General features: G+C 37.9%; 1 non-coding gene across 1 annotated transcript; it reads right to left on the bottom strand.

The window, feature by feature from the left end:
• Positions 1–6292: 6292 nt before the first annotated feature.
• Positions 6293–6396, bottom strand: LOC148570952 (small nucleolar RNA R71). Its single transcript, XR_015880512.1, has one exon. It is a non-coding gene; the product is annotated as a small nucleolar RNA R71 (small nucleolar RNA).
• Between the last annotated feature and the right edge of the window lie 9824 nt (positions 6397–16220).

Below are 16220 nucleotides of genomic sequence, written 5' to 3'. Positions count from 1 at the left end.
GCATCTCCAAGATGTAGAAGTCAATAGGGAATGTTAGCCCCTTAATGCTCACCAGCACGTCCTCAGCAATTCTGACCACCGAGATTATGCTTTTATCTGCCAAAATAAAACGTGCTGTCGACCTTTTTAAGGGAAAGAGCCTCAAAGCATCATATACAAATAATGGCATAATACTCACGCATGCACCTAAGTCACACATGCAGTCAAAAAATTGTATACCCTCAATAGTACATGTAACCATGCATGGCCCCGGATCCCTACATTTTTTTGGTATGGCACCCAATAAAGCAGATATAGAGCTACCTAAATGAATAGTTTCTATATCCTGTATTTTTTTCTTATTCATGCATAAATCTTTTAGAAACTTCGCATATTTAGGTACCTGGCGAATAGTGTCAAAAAGGGGAATGGTTACCTCAACCTTTTTTAAGATCTCCATCATCTTGGGGTCGAGCTCCATCTGCTTTTTGGACTTTCTAGCAAGGTGTGGAAAGGGAATAGGAATGACTTCCCTTACAGCTTCATCTTCCTTTGGTGCTCCATTCCTCGGTTGAGCTGCTTCTTCTTCAACCATGTCTTGTACTTCATCTTCCTCTTCAACATCCTCTACCTCAACAATGTCTTCAACTGAAGTGTCTTCCTTTGATCTTGGCTCCTCATGACTCCTCTCTTACAGTGTGTGATGGCATTAATTCCACCTTTGGGGTTGGGTAAAGGTTGAGAAGGAATTGCACTGGAACTTGAAGGTTGATTGTTGGGGGTAGATAATGAATCCATCCAGGAGACGAGAGCTTGTAAAGTAGCGTTCAGACCATTTATGGTAGAGTCAAGTGTATTCTAATATCTTGTTGTCCTTGTGCAAGAAAATGAAGCATTTCATCATTAGAAGAAGAAGGAGGGTAAGTGATTTGAGGGGCCTACTGTTGGTTGTTTTGAGGCTCTTGGGACTGCCTTAGGTGAGGTGCTCGGTAAGGTTGGAATTGGTTCTGCAGTTGGTAGGGAGGGTTCTGTTGATACCAGTTCCGCTGATTGTTGTTGTTGTTCCACCTCTTATTTTCACCATTGTCTCTGCCTCCTCGGTTCTAGTTGTCCCTCCATCCTTGGTTGGAATTATCCCTCCACCCTTGGTTGGAGTTATCTCTCCACCCCTGGTTGGAGTTGTCTTGCCAACCTTGATTATAGTTCCCACCTTGGTTATAATTACCGCCTTGTTGATAGTATCCTTGATTCGAGCGGTCATAGAAATTATGGGTAGCTGCCAAGGTATTGTCTTCTTGTTGGAGCTGCGGATACTCATCAGTGTAATGAGTATAGCAGGCACATATTCCGCACACTCTCTGAGGAACCAACTGTTGACTCTGTTGTTGTGGGAGAGGCTGAGGTTGTTGTTGATTCAGCTATAGCTGCTTCAGTATGTTGGTCATCTCTCCCAAAGTCTATGTGAGAGCAGTAGTCTCACTACTAGAGGAAACCTTCGTAATAGCCTTGGGATGGTTGTTCCTGTGCCTGGCATTCTGGGTAGACTCAACTAGATCGGTGATCAGCTGCCATGCTTCTATCGCCGTCATGTACTTCTTCAGAGAGCCATTACTCGCAGCATCTAATGTAGTCTTGTCTTGAGGCTTCATGCCTTGTGTGAAATAACTGATCAACACCAACTGGTCAATCTTGTGGTGAGGACATGAGTCTAGGAGATTCCTGAAGCATTTCCAATACTCGTAAAGGGTTTCTGATTCGCCTTGGATAATGCAGGAAATTTCTTTCCTCAGTCTATCTGTAACTTCAGCCGGAAAGTATTTGTCCAGGAACTCCCTTCTGAGCAGATCCCAATTAGTAACGACTGCTTCAGGTTGAGTGTAGAACCACTCCCTTGCCTTTCCCTCAAGAGAAAACGGGAAGGCATACAACCAAAGAGTAGTTTCATCTGCACCATGACACCTAGTAGTTGAGCAGGTTGTCTAAAAATCCCTGAGGTGCTTGATAGGCTCTTGATCAGGTAAGCCAAGAAACTTGGGCAGCAGGTTGATTAGCACAGTCTTCAGTTCAAAATCTACAGCCAGATTTAGGTGACGTGCTTGATTCGGTTGCAGTGTAAAGTCTAGAGCTCCTGCTTACTACAGAGTAATCCTTCTGGGCTCCGCCATATTACCTGCACGTAAATCAACCGAATTAGTAGAAGAGGAGCTTGTTTCTTCCTCACATGGCGCTTCAGATTCGCCCTCAGATAAGACTGGTGAATTGGTAGTAACCACTTCACCACCCTCAGAGGCTAACTGATGAGCGGATAATTTATACGCTTTTTGGCACTATTTTTAGGTAGTTTTTTAGTATGATTTAGCTACTTTTTAGTATATAATTATTAGTTTTTAAATAAAAATTAAATTTCTGGACTTTACTATGAGTTTGTGTATTTTTCTGTGATTTCAGGTATTTTCTGGCTGAAATTGAGGGACCTGAGCAAAAATCTGATTCAGAGGCTGAAAAAGGACTGCAAATGCTGATGGATTCTGACCTCCCTGCACTCAAAATTGATTTTCTGGAGCTACAGAAGTTCAATTGGTGCACTCTTAATTGCGTTAGAAAGTAGACATCCTGGGCTTTCCAGAAATATATAATAGTCCATACTTTGTCTAAGATATGATGGCCCAAACTGGCATTCAAAGTCAGCTCAAAATATCTTGGCGTAAAACGCCCAAACTGGCACCAGAATTGGAGTTAAACGCCCAAACTGGCACCAAAGCTGGCGTTTAACTCCAGGAACAGCCTATGCACGTGAAAGCTTCAATGCTCAGCCCAAGCACACACCAAGTGGGCCTCGAAAGTGGATTTCTACATCATTTACTTATTTCTGTAAACCCTAGGATACTAGTTCATTATAAATAGCACCTTTTACTATTGCATTTTCATCTAAAGATCATTTTTGAGACTATCCTTGTATCAATTTTGATCTCTTGATCACTTTTGGGGGCTGGCCATTCAGCCATGCCTGGACCTTCATCACTTATGTATTTTCAACGGTGGAGTTTCTACACCCCATAGATTAAGGTATGGAGCTCTGCTGTTCCTCATGAATTAATGCAAAGTACTATTGTTCTCCTATTCAATTCAAGCTTATTCTTATTCTAAGATATTCACTCGCAATTCAACCTGATAAATATGATGATCCGTGACACTCATCATCATTCTCACCTATGAACGCGTGCCTGACAACCACTTCTGTTCTATCTGCAATAGCTTGAGTGTGTATCTCTTAGCCTCCTGGTTCACGATGCATGGTTGCCTCCCCTGACAACAGAGCCCTCCATTCCGTGAGATCAGAGTCTTCGTTGTATAAGCTAGAATCAATTGGCAGCATTCTTGAGATCCGGAAAGTCTAAACCTTGTCTGTGGTATTCCGAGTAGGATTTGGGATGGGATGACTGTGACGAGCTTCAAACTCGCAAGTGTTGGGCGTAGTGATAGACGCAAAAGGATCAATGGATCCTATTCCAACATGAGTGAGAACCGACAGATGATTAGCCCTACGTAACCCGTAGCCGGACCATTTTCACTGAGAGGACGGACGGTAGCCATTGACAATGGTAATCCCCCAACATACAGCTTGCCATGGAAGGGAGTACGCATGATTGGATAAAGGCCATAGGAAAGCAGAGGTTCAGAAGCAACAAGCATCTCCATACGCTTATCTGAAATCCTACCAATGAATTACATAAATATTTCTATCTTATTTTCTGTTTTAATTGTATTTCAATTATCAAAACCTCATAACTATTCGAATTTGCCTGACTGAGATTTACAAGGATGACCATAGCTTGCTTCAAGCCGACAATCTCCGTGGGATCGACCCTTACTCACGTAATGTATTACTTGGACGACCTAGTGCACTTACTGGTTAGTTGTGCAGAATTGCAAAAGTGTGACTGTAATTTTGTGCACCAAGTTTTTGGCGCCGTTGTCGGGGATTGTTCGAGTTTGGACAACTGACGGTTCATCTTGTTGTTCAGATTAGGGACTTTTTATTTTATGTTTAAGATTTTTAATTTTTATTTCTTTTCGAAAAATTTAAAAAAAATAATAAAATAAAATATTTTTCTGAAGAACAAAATAAAATATGTTTAGTTTTCTAAAAATTCTTCAGAATTTTTAAGAATGAATTCTAGAGTTTCATAATGATCTGTTGAAGTTTGGCTAGCTGTGAAGCCATGTCTAATCTTTTGGACCGAGGTTTCAACTTATCACCACAAGAGCTTGTTGATTTCTATCAATCTTGCTGTTGAATATAATGATCTGCTAAAGCTTGGCTGGCCATTGGCCATGTCTAGTATTTTGGACCGAAGCTTTCACTAAAAGCTTGGCTGGCTAGTAAGCCATGTCTAATTCCTGGACCAGAGTTTTAGACTAACATTGCATGATTCCTAGAATTCTCATTAAGAATTTTGAATTCCTTATTTTCTTTTTCCAAATTATTTTCGAAAAATACAAAAAAAAATTAATAAAATCATAAAAACCAAAAATTTTTGTGTTTCTTGTTTGAGTCTAGTGTCTATTTTTAAGTTTGGTGTCTTGCATATTTTTAATTTTCATGCAATTTTTTGAATATATGCATTAAGTTCTTCATTGATCTTCAAGTTGTTCTTGACGATTTTCTTGGGTCTGATCTTTAAATTCTCTTGTTTTGTGTCTTTTGTTATTTCTCATGTGCATTTTCAATTTGTTAGTGTCTCTAATTGAAAATTTCTAAGTTTGGTGTCTTGCATGCATTGTTTATCTGATCTTAGTTTCCCATGATTAGTTTCATTTTGTTGTTTCTCGTCATTAAAAATTAAAAAAAAATTTCAAAATTATGTCTTTTCAAGTCAATAATACAGAGAATTGAAGATTCAGAACATGCAGCAGGGGAATTACAGAAAAAAAACTGGGCGTTCAAAACGCCCAGTGAGGAAGGAATTCTGGCATTTAAACACCAGCCAGGGTACCTGGCTGGGCGTTTAACGCCCAAAGAGGTAGCCAAATGGGCGTTAAACGCCAGAATGGATACCATTCTGGGTATTTAACGCCAGGACAACACAAGGGAGATAAGTTAGTTTTTAATTCAAATCTTCATAATTTTTCAAAATCAAATCTTTTCCAATGATATCTTTTTCAAAATCAAATCTTTTTCCATTTTTCTTCCACTATTTTCGAAAATCCTTGCTACCAATTAATGATTTGATTCAAAAATTTCAAGTTTGTTACAACCTTGTTAAGAAAGGGTCAAAATTTGAATTTTAGAATTATATCTTTTAAATTTCTTGTTAGCCAAGTCATTAATTTTAAGACCAAATCTTTTTAAATTGTTTTTCAATCATAAATTCTCAATCATATCTTCTCAATCACATCTTTTTCAAAATAGTTTTCAATCATATCTTTTTCATTACTGATTTCAAAATCTTCTTCAAAATCACCTAACCATTTTCTCACTTTTAATTTTCGAAAAACCATCAACCACTTTTCAAAATTCTTTTTTATTTTAAAATTTTCAGTTTTATTTAAAAATTTGTTTTCAAAATTTTTCCCCATCCTCAACTTCTTCTATTTAAGGACTAACACTCTTCCTCAATTAACAATTCGGACTCTCTCTCCTTCTTCATATGTTCGAATTCTTATCTACCTACCTCATCTCTCTATTCCTGTTTTCCTCTGACACCTCAAGGACTCTCTATACTGTGACATAGAGAATTTTATACTTTCTTGTTCTCTTCTCTTTCATATGAGCAGCAACAAAGACAAAGGCATTCTTGTTAAAGCTGATCCTGAACCTGAAAGGACCTTGAAGTGGAAGCTAAGAGAAGCTAAAGCACAACTCTCTGGACAGGACCTAACAGAAATTTTCAAAAAAGAAGAAGACATGGCAGCCGAAAATAACAACAATGCCAACAATGCAAGGAAGATGCTTGGTGACTTCATTACACCTTCTTCTGACTTCTGTGGAAGAAGCATCTCAATTTCTGCAATTGGAGCAAACAACTTTGAGCTTAAGCATCAATTAGTTTCTCTAATGCAGTAGAATTGCAAGTATCATGGACTTCCATTGGAAGATCCTCATCAGTTTTTAGCTGAATTCTTACAAATCTGTGATACTGTTAAGACCCATGGTGTTGACCCTGAGGTCTACAGACTTATGCTCTTCCTTTTTGCTGTAAGAGACAGAGCTAGGACATGGTTGGACTCACAACCTAAAGAAAGATTGAACTCTTGGAAAAAGCTTGTCAATGCCTTCTTGGCAAAGTTCTTTCCACCTCAAAAATTGAGTAAGCTTAGAGTGGAAGTCCAGACCTTCAGACAGAAGGAAGGTGAATCCCTCTATGAAGCTTGGGAAAGATACAAGCAATTGATCAAAAGGTGTCCTTCTAGCATGCTTTTAGAATGGAGCATCATATGCATATTCTATGATGGTCTGTCTGAACTATCCAAGATGTCATTGGACAACTCTGTTGGAGGATCTCTTCATCTGAAGAAGACACCTGAAAAAGCCCACGAACTCATTGAAATGGTTGCAAATAACCAATTCATGTACACTTCTGAAAGGAATCTTGTGAATAATGGGAAAACTCAGAAGAAAGGAGTTCTTGAGATTGATACTCTGAATGCCATATTGGCTCAGAATAAAATATTAACTCAGCAAGTCAATATGATTTCTCAGAGTCTGACTGGAATACAAGCTGCATCCAGCAGTAATAAAGAAGCATCTTCTGAAGAAGAACCTTATGATCCTGAGAACCCTGCAATGGAAGAAGTGAATTACATGGGAGAACCCTATGGAAACACCTATAATCCTTCATGGAGAAATCATCCAAATCTCTCATGGAAGGATCAACAGAAGCCTCAACAAGGCTTCAACAACAATAATGGTGGAAGAAATCGGTTTAGCAATAGTAAACTTTTTCCATCATCTTCTCAGCAACAAATAGAGAACTCTGAGTAGAGTCGTTCTGGCTTAGCAACCATAGTCTCTGATCTATCTAAGACAACACTAAGTTTCATGAATGAAACAAGATCCTCCATTAGAAATTTGGAGGCACAAGTGGGTCAGCTGAGTAAGAGAATTACTGAAACTCCTCCTAGCACTCTCCCAAGCAATACAGAAGAAAATCCCAAGAGAGAGTGCAAGGCCATAACCATGGCTAACATGGCCGAACCTAGAGAAAGTAAGGAGGACGTGATCCCCAGTGAGAAAAACCTCGTAGGATGTCCTCTGAACAAAATGAAGTTCCCTTTTGAGTAACCTAGGGAATCTGAGGCTCATACAGAGACCATAGTGATTCCATTGAACCTACTTCTGCCATTTATAAGATCTTATGAGTATTCTTCTTCTGAAGAGGATGAAGATATTACTGAAGAGCAAGTTGCTAAGTACCTAGAAGCAATCATGAAGCTGAATGCCAAGTTATTTGGTAATGAGACTTGGGAGGATGAACCCCGCTTACTCACCAATGAACTGAATGACTTGACTAGGCAGACATTACCTCAAAAGAAATAGGATCCTGGAAAATTCTCAATACCTTGTACCATAGGCACCATGACCTTTGAGAAGGCTCTGTGTGACCTGGGGTCAAGTATAAACCTCATGCCACTCTCTGTAATGGAGAAACTAGGGATCTTTGAGGTACAAGCTGCAAGAATCTCACTAGAGATGGCAGACAATTCAAGGAAACAGGCTTATGGACTTGTAGAGGACGATTTGGTGAAAGTTGAAGGCCTTTACATCCCTGCTGACTTCATAATCCTGGACACTGGGAAGAACAAGGATGAATCCATCCTCCTTGGCAGACCCTTCCTTGCCACAGCAAAAGCTGTGATTAATGTTGACAGAGGAGAGTTGGTTATTCAAGTGAATGAGGACTACCTTGTGTTTAAGGCTCAAGAATCTCCTTCTGTACACATGGAGGAGAAGCATGGAAAGCTTCTCTCAATGCAGAGACAAACAAAGCCCCCACATTCAAACTCTAAGTTTGGTGTTGGGAGGCCCCGACCATGCTCTGAATATCTGTGAAGCTTCATGAGAGCTCACTGTCAACCTATTGACATTAAAGAAGTGCTTATTGGGAGGCAACCCAATTTTTTATTTATCTATGTTAAATTTCCATTTTCCATTGTTATTGTATGTTTTCTTTAGGTTGATGATCATCTGAAGTCATAAAAACAACTGAAAAATCAAAAACAGAATCAAAAAAAGCATTGAAAACAGCACACCATGGAAGATGAACTTACTGGCGTTTAATGCCAGAAAAGGGAACCAGACTGGTGTTTAACGCCAGAAAAGGGCATCAAGCTGGCGTTAAACGCCAGAAAGAGAAGAAAATGTGGCATTAAACGCCAGAAATGGGCAGCAACCTGGCATTTAACACCAGGATTGGCACTCCAAAGGGCATTTACACGCCAAAGGTGCATCAAGACCACTTCTATGAAGTTGTGGCAAAGAAAAAGGTGATCCCTGAGGTCTCCTTTAAGCTCAAAAAGAGTGAATATCCGGAGATCCGACATGAGATTTGAAGAAGAGGTTGGGAAATTCTCACCAACCCCATTCAACAAGTCGAAATCTTAATGGTTCAAGAGTTCTATGCTAATGCATGGGTCACCAAAAACCATGATCAAAGTGTGAACCTGGACCCAAAGAATTGGCTTACAATGGTCCAGGGGAAATACTTAGATTTCAGTCCGAAAAAAGTAAGGTTGGCATTCAACTTGCCAATGATGCAAGGAGATGCACGCCCCTACACTAGAAGGGTCAACTTTGATCAAAGGTTGGACCAAGTCCTTATCGAAATTTGTGTGGAAGACTCTCAATGGAAGAGAGATTCAAGAGGGAAGCCGGTTCAACTAAGAAGGCTTGACCTCAAGCCCGTAGCTATAGAATGGTTGGAGTTCATCCAACACTCAATCATTCCTACTAGCAACAGGTCTGAAGTTACTATAGACCGGGCTATCATGATCCATAGCATCATGAATGGAGAGGAAGTAGAAGTTCATGAGGTTATATCCCTAAAACTCTACAAGGTGGCGGACAAGTCCTCTACGTTGGCAAGGTTAGCCTTCCCTCATCTCATTTGTCACCTCTGCAATTTAGCTGGAATTGACATAGAGGAAGACATCCTCATTGATGAGGACATGCCCATCACTAAGAAAAGGATGGAGCAAACAAGAGAGCCCACTTATGGACCTCAACAAGAGCATGAGGAAATTCCTCATCATGAAATCCCTGAGATGCCTCAGGGGATGCACTTTCCTCCACAAAACTATTGGGAGCAAATTAACACCTCCCTAGGAGAATTAAGTTCCAACATGGGACAACTAAGGGTGGAGCACCAAGAGCATTCCATCCTCTTCCATGAAATTAGAGAAGACCAAAGAGCCATGAAGGAGGAGCAACAAAGGCAAGGAAGAGACATTGAGGAGCTCAAGCACTCCATAAGATCTTCAAGAGGAAGAACTAGCCGGCATCACTAAGGTGGACCCATTCTTTAATCTCCTTACTCTTATTTTTCTGTTTTTCGAAAATTATGCTTTATGTTTTATTTATGTTTGTGTCTTATTATATGATCACTAGTGTCTAAGTGACTATGCCTTAAAGCTATGAATGTCCTATGAATCCTTCACCTTTCTTAAATGAAAAATGTCTTAATTGCAAAAGAAAAAGAGGTACAAGAATTTCAAATTTTAAAATAGTTTAATTATTTTGATGTGGTGGCAATACTTTTTGTTTTCTGAATGAATACTTGAACAGTGCATATTTTTTATAGTGAAGTTTATGAATGTTAAATTTGTTGGCTCTTGAAAGAATAATGAAAAAGGATAAATGTTATTGATAATCTGAAAAATCATAAAATTGATTCTTGAAGCAAGAAAAAGCAGTGAATACAAAGCTTGCGGAAAAAAATAAGGGGTGAAAAAAAAAGAAAAAGAAAGAAAAAGAAAAAGCAAGCAGAAAAAGCCAGTAACCCTTTAAACCAAAAGGCAAGGGTAAAAAGGATCCAAGGCTTTGAGCATTAATGGATAGGAGGGCCCAAAGGAATAAAATTCTGGCCTAAGCGGCTAAACCAAGCTGTCCCTAACCATGTGCTTGTGGCGTGAAGGTGTCAAGTGAAAAGCTTGAGACTGAGCGGTTAAAGTCGTGGTCCAAAGCAAAGAGTGTGCTTAAGAGCTCTGGACACCTCTAACTGGGGACTTTAACAAAGCTGAGTCACAATCTGAAAAGGTTCACCCAGTTATGTGTCTGTGGCATTTATGTATCTGGTGGTAATACTGGAAGACAAAATGCTTAGGGTCACAGCCAAGACTCATAAAGTAACTGTGTTCATGAATCAACATACTGAACTAGGAGAATCAATAACACTATCTGAATTCTGAGTTCCTATAGATGCCAATCATTCTGAACTTCAAAGGATAAAGTGAGATGGCAAAACTATTCAGAAGCAAAAAGCTAAGAGCCCCGCTCATCTAATTAAAACTGATCTTCATAGATGTTTTCGGAATTTATTGTATATTCTCTTCCTTTTATCCTACTTTGTTTTTAGTTGCTTGGGGACAAGCAACAATTTAAGTTTGGTGTTGTGATGAGCGGATAATTTATACGCTTTTTGGCACTGTTTTTAGGTAGTTTTTAGTATGATTTAGCTACTTTTTAGTATATAATTATTAGTTTTTAAATAAAAATCACATTTCTGGATTTTACTATGAGTTTGTGTGTTTTTCTGTGATTTCAGGTATTTTCTGGCTGAAATTGAGGGACCTGAGCAAAAATCTGATTCAGAGGATGAAAAAGGACTGCAGATGCTGATGGATTCTAACCTCCCTGCACTCGAAATAGAATTTCTGGAGCTACAGAAGCCCAATTGGCGCGCTCTTAATTGCGTTGGAAAGTAGACATCCTGGGCTTTCCATCAATATATAATAGTCCATACTTTGTCTGAGATTTGATGGCCCAAACTGGCATTCAAAGTCATCTCAAAACATCTTGGCATAAAACGCCCAAACTGGCACCAGAATTGGAGTTAAACACCCAAACTGGCACCAAAGCTGGTGTTTAACTCCAGGAATAGCCTATGCACGTGAAAGCTTCAATGCTCAGCCCAAGCACACACCAAGCAGGCCCCAGAAGTGGATTTCTGCATCATTTACTTATTTTTGTAAACCCTAGGCTACTAGTTCATTATAAATAGGACCTTTTACTATTGTATTTTCATCTGTAGATCATTTTTGAGACTATCCTTGTATCAATTTTGATCTCTTGAGCACGTTTGGGGGCTGGCCATTCAGCCATGCCTGGACCTTCATCACTTATGTATTTTCAATGGTGAAGTTTCTACACTCCATAGATTAAGGTGTGGAGCTCTGCTGTTCCTCATGAATTAATGCAAAGTACTATTGTTCTTCTATTCAATTCAAGCTTATTCTTATTCTAAGATATTCACTCGCACTTCAACCTGATGAATGTGATGATCCGTGACACTCATCATCATTCTCACCTATGAACGCGTGCCTGACAACCACTTCCGTTCTATCTGCAATAGCTTGAGTGTGTATCTCTTAGCCTCCTGGTTCACGACGCATGGTTGCCTCTCCTGACAACAAAGTCCTCCATTCCGTGAGATCAGAGTCTTCATGGTATAAGCTAGATTAATTGGCAGCATTCTTGAGATCCAAAAAGTCTAAACCTTGTCTGTGGTATTCCGAGTAGGATCTGGGATGGGATGACTGTGACGAGCTTCAAACTCGCAAGTGTTGGGCGTAGTGATAGACGCAAAAGGATCAATGGATCCTATTCCAACATGAGTGAGAACCGACAGATGATTAGCCCTACGTAACCTGTAGCCAGACCATTTTCACTGAGAGGATGGACGGTAGCCATTGACAACGGTGATCCCCCAACATACAGCTTGCCATGGAAGGGAGTACGCATGATTGGATAAAGGCCTTAGGAAAGCAGAGGTTCAGAAGCAACAAGCATCTCCATACGCTTATCTAAAATCCTACCAATGAATTACATAAGTATTTCTATCTTATTTCCTGTTTTAATTATATTTCAACTATCAAAACATCATAACTATTTGAATTCACCTGACTGAGATTTACAAGGATGGCCATAGCTTGCTTCAAGCCGACAATCTCCGTGGGATCGACCCTTACTCACGTAAGGTATTACTTGGACGACCTAGTGCACTTGCTGGTTAGTTCTGCGAAATTGCAAAAGTGTGATTGTAATTTCGTGCACCACTAACTGACGCTGAGATCACCTAATACGTGAAATGGTTCTTTCAATTTCAGGATCAAACGCGACTAAGCTCGGATCAGGTAGTGAACGCGTCATTCAATGAAAGAAACACACAGCTCATGGTAATAAAATAAAATAAAATATGCAAATATGTAAATTTAAAAGGAAGTAAAAATATTTACACCAACGAATAATTTAGCACATTGTTGCAACTCCCCGGCAACGGCACCAAAAATTGACGGGCGAAAAATTGCCGATTAAGAATTATTAATAGAAATAACGTTGCAAGTACAGTTCTTAATCGATGAAAATTCCGCTTATCAATTTAGAAAGAATTGTCACAAATTGAGAATAAAATACTGGGAGTAGAATTCCCAAGTCATCTTCCAATGAGTTGAAAAAAGAGTGCAATTTAATTGTCAGGAGCTTTTCGAGAAATTTTAGAGTTGGAGAATAGAAAAATAAATATTTATAAATTAAAGCAATGAAAATTAACAAGAGGTTTTATGTAATTGAATTAAAAAGCCTTGACCAGGAGAAGATTAATCGGAAGTTCTATCCTTGTTAGATTTTCCCAAGTGTAATAGTAAGAGGTTTTTGTTCTACTTAGTTATCCCTTACCTAATAAAGGAAAGTCAAGTAACTAACCAACTCGGAACCCCAAGTCCTGATCCTCTCCTAAGGAAGGATTAGAGTTAGAGACTAGAGAGCCAGCCAACAACTTCCAATTAAAATTAACACTTGAGTATTCCAACTCAAGGTTCTCCTATTAATCAAATCCAAAGTCAAGTTAGGAGTCTACTCCATGGACATGAATACCACTTTCATAGACATAAAAAGGGAACAAAAAGAAAACAAAATAAATTAAATAAAATAATAACTAAAAATTAATTAAAGGTAAAAGTAGTTTTTTGCATTAATGAATTCCCAAATCAAAGATATCCATATGTAACTCTGAACAGGGTAAATGGGCAATAAAAGAGTAAGGAAATAAGGAAACAAACTAGAATGATAAAAACTTCAGCGGAGGTAGTAACTCTTCTCAATATCCAATCCAAAAGCATAAAACTAGAAATCTATGAATGTGAAGAACCCTAGAGGAGGTAGTATATTCTCTCTAAGATTCAAAAACTAAACTAAAAACTGAGTGAATGAGAATGTGTGTTGAGTCTCTGCTTGTCCCCTGGCTCTAGTCTGTGTTTCTGGGATAAAAACTCGGTCCAAACTCCGCCCAAAATCGCCCCCAGCATCTTCTCCAATTTCTGCACGTGACGCATGTCACACGTACGCGTCAGTCACGCATACGCGTCGATGGTCTTTTTCACGTGTAACGCATATGCATAAGGTGCGCGCACGCGTCACTGTGGAATGCGCCAAGTTGAACGCACGCGTAAGTCATGCATGCACATCGATCCTCGCTGGTTAGCTCCTTAGTTTCTTGTGTTCCTTTCATTTCTGCAAGCTTCCTTTCCATCCTCTAAGTCATTCCTGCCCTATAAAGCCTGAAAACACTTAACACACAGATCACGACATCGAATGGTATAAAGGGAAATTAAAGATTGGTAATTTAAAGGCTTCGGAAGCAAGTTTTTAATCATATAACAAAATTGGGAAGGAATTATAAAATCATGCAAATTGTATGAATAAGTATGCAAAGAGTTGATAAAAATCACTCAATTTATCACAAGATAAACCATAAAATAGTGGTTTATCACCTCCACAATCTATTCAGTGGGGGTTTTGTATGTGTTGAGTTGAGGTTTTATATTAGACTTTTGTGACAATTTTAAATCACTTTTGTGGCAGTTTGAAACCCCCACAAATTTTTTTTTAATTTAACAAAAATTAATTATTTTGTGAGATTTTCAAACCTCCACAAATTCTGTAATTATTTATTTATTTTTAATTTCAAATCACTCATTAATCTCATCTCAGTTACATACTCTCAAATTAGAATTTTATTTGTTAATATCAAAATTTAAAAAGTAAATCTTTTATAATACAATTCCTCAGTATAAGACAAAACTCTATATATAAAAAAAATTCTCAATGTCAATAGTTCCAAACATAATTGCATATTGTATTGTTTTACATAACTATTACTATTTTTCTTTAAAAGTAAAATAAAACAATTTTAATATTTCAATATCATCTAATTATATAAAGTCTCAAATATATAATCCAGATCCAAGAATGAAAAAATATTCTATGAACTACACAACCTTAAGAACATGCCCGAGATTCCAAACCTATAAAGCACTTTGCCAAAGAAACTACCAGCATTTCAGCCTCTTTAGTGTCCCAAGCTTCATCAGCATTGAACAAGACAAATAACATTCACTACTCAAATCGAGAATAAGAAGTTTTCAAGAAATGTGACAAACATGTGTTGATAAGACATTTAGAGGCTCCAGTTAGGAGTGAATTAAATGAAGATAATGTGGTAGGAGACAAACTATAGGAAAAATTATAAAGAGATTTCAAATTAAAAAATGGTATAAACATGCATATGACCCATAATATTCATTTGATCTATGTAATCAAAAACCAACCCACTATGTGGGACTAGGCTTACTTTACTGCTAGTGCTGGCTAGTGTTTCTCTTTCCAGCAATATAGATACTCAGGTGCATTCAAAATGGTAAACCGTGTTGACTTTGTCTCAAAATGAGCTCTTCCAACTTCAACTATTTTTCCCTGCAATTATTACAAACTTATAACTTTACCCTGATTATGAGTTCTAAGCTAAATACAGTAAAATTGTCTCCATCAATTTGTAAAATACAGTAAAATTATTTTCAGTTATAATTCCTTTTGAAAAGAGAAACATGGATAAAGTATGGATGCTTCTGCATAGTTCAGGAATCAAGAGTAGAGTAATATTTCTGCGCAATTATTGTCAAACTCAAAGCATTCATCCTAATAAATACCTTTCGGGCTGAAAGTTGCAACCTAGGCTACAAGCATGACAATCACAAACAATGTAGTCATCGGGTAAAATAGTAAGACAAAGAGTACAAAAGAAAATCTGCATAGTTTCCATACTAATTTACATAAATCTTAGCATATAAAAGTTCTCAAACATGTTTTATTTAAATCCTCTAACTTACCTAAATCATTAGCCCTGACATTCATCAGAATATAAATAAATAAAGTGATGATACAAAATAATAACCATGTGATAATAAGAGTAAAATGAGCCATTGATGGTGGTGGGTACCTTAATTTATCAAGTGGAGAACAAACCAAGTCAGCATTACATACTGGACAATGCTTTAATTGCTCATCTATTAGCTTCTTATCTATGCATTCCCTGCAAATTGTTATTCAACAAACACAAATCCAGCTCACATTACATGCTGCATGGAACATACTCACAGTGACACACAGCCAAAAATGAATCAAAAGATATGAGGTGATAAATACAAATATTTTCCACAGAATGGATTAGAAAAGTACTAAAACATGACAATAACAAATAATGTATCAAAGAGTGAACAAAATAAATAAAAATTGTACCAAAAGATTATCGTAACAGATACAAAGAATTAATAATGTATTAAAGAACAACCATAATAAATAAAAATTTTATTGAATTTACCAAGACAACATGGCCAAATAAAAGAGAATTAAATGCGATCGTAACTAAAAATAAAAAGAAAAAAGGGAAAGAAAGATAAAAAAAGCAAGAAGGAGGAGGAACTGTACTGACAAGTGTGTAAGCATTCAGAAATGGTGGTGGCATTGTTGAACAATTATTGCACAAAGGATATGTTAAGCATGCCTCAAGCTTCACTCTATTCAGCTTCACCGCTTGCCTTTCAAGATTTACTCTTTTATACCTGAAAATACGACAATCACGAACATCCTGTTAAAAGATAAAAAAAGGTATATTAATTTAGAAAATGGCACAGAATCATTCCATTGAATAAAGTCAGTAAGCTGTTCCCTCGTAAAGCTTACATCAAGT

This window comes from Arachis ipaensis, chromosome B3, assembly GCF_059453495.1.
Source record: "Arachis ipaensis isolate K30076 ecotype BB chromosome B3, ASM5945349v1, whole genome shotgun sequence".
Lineage (NCBI taxonomy): Eukaryota > Viridiplantae > Streptophyta > Magnoliopsida > Fabales > Fabaceae > Arachis > Arachis ipaensis.
Note: the sequence above shows the minus strand (reverse complement) of the source record. Positions and strands in the feature narration are given on the sequence as shown.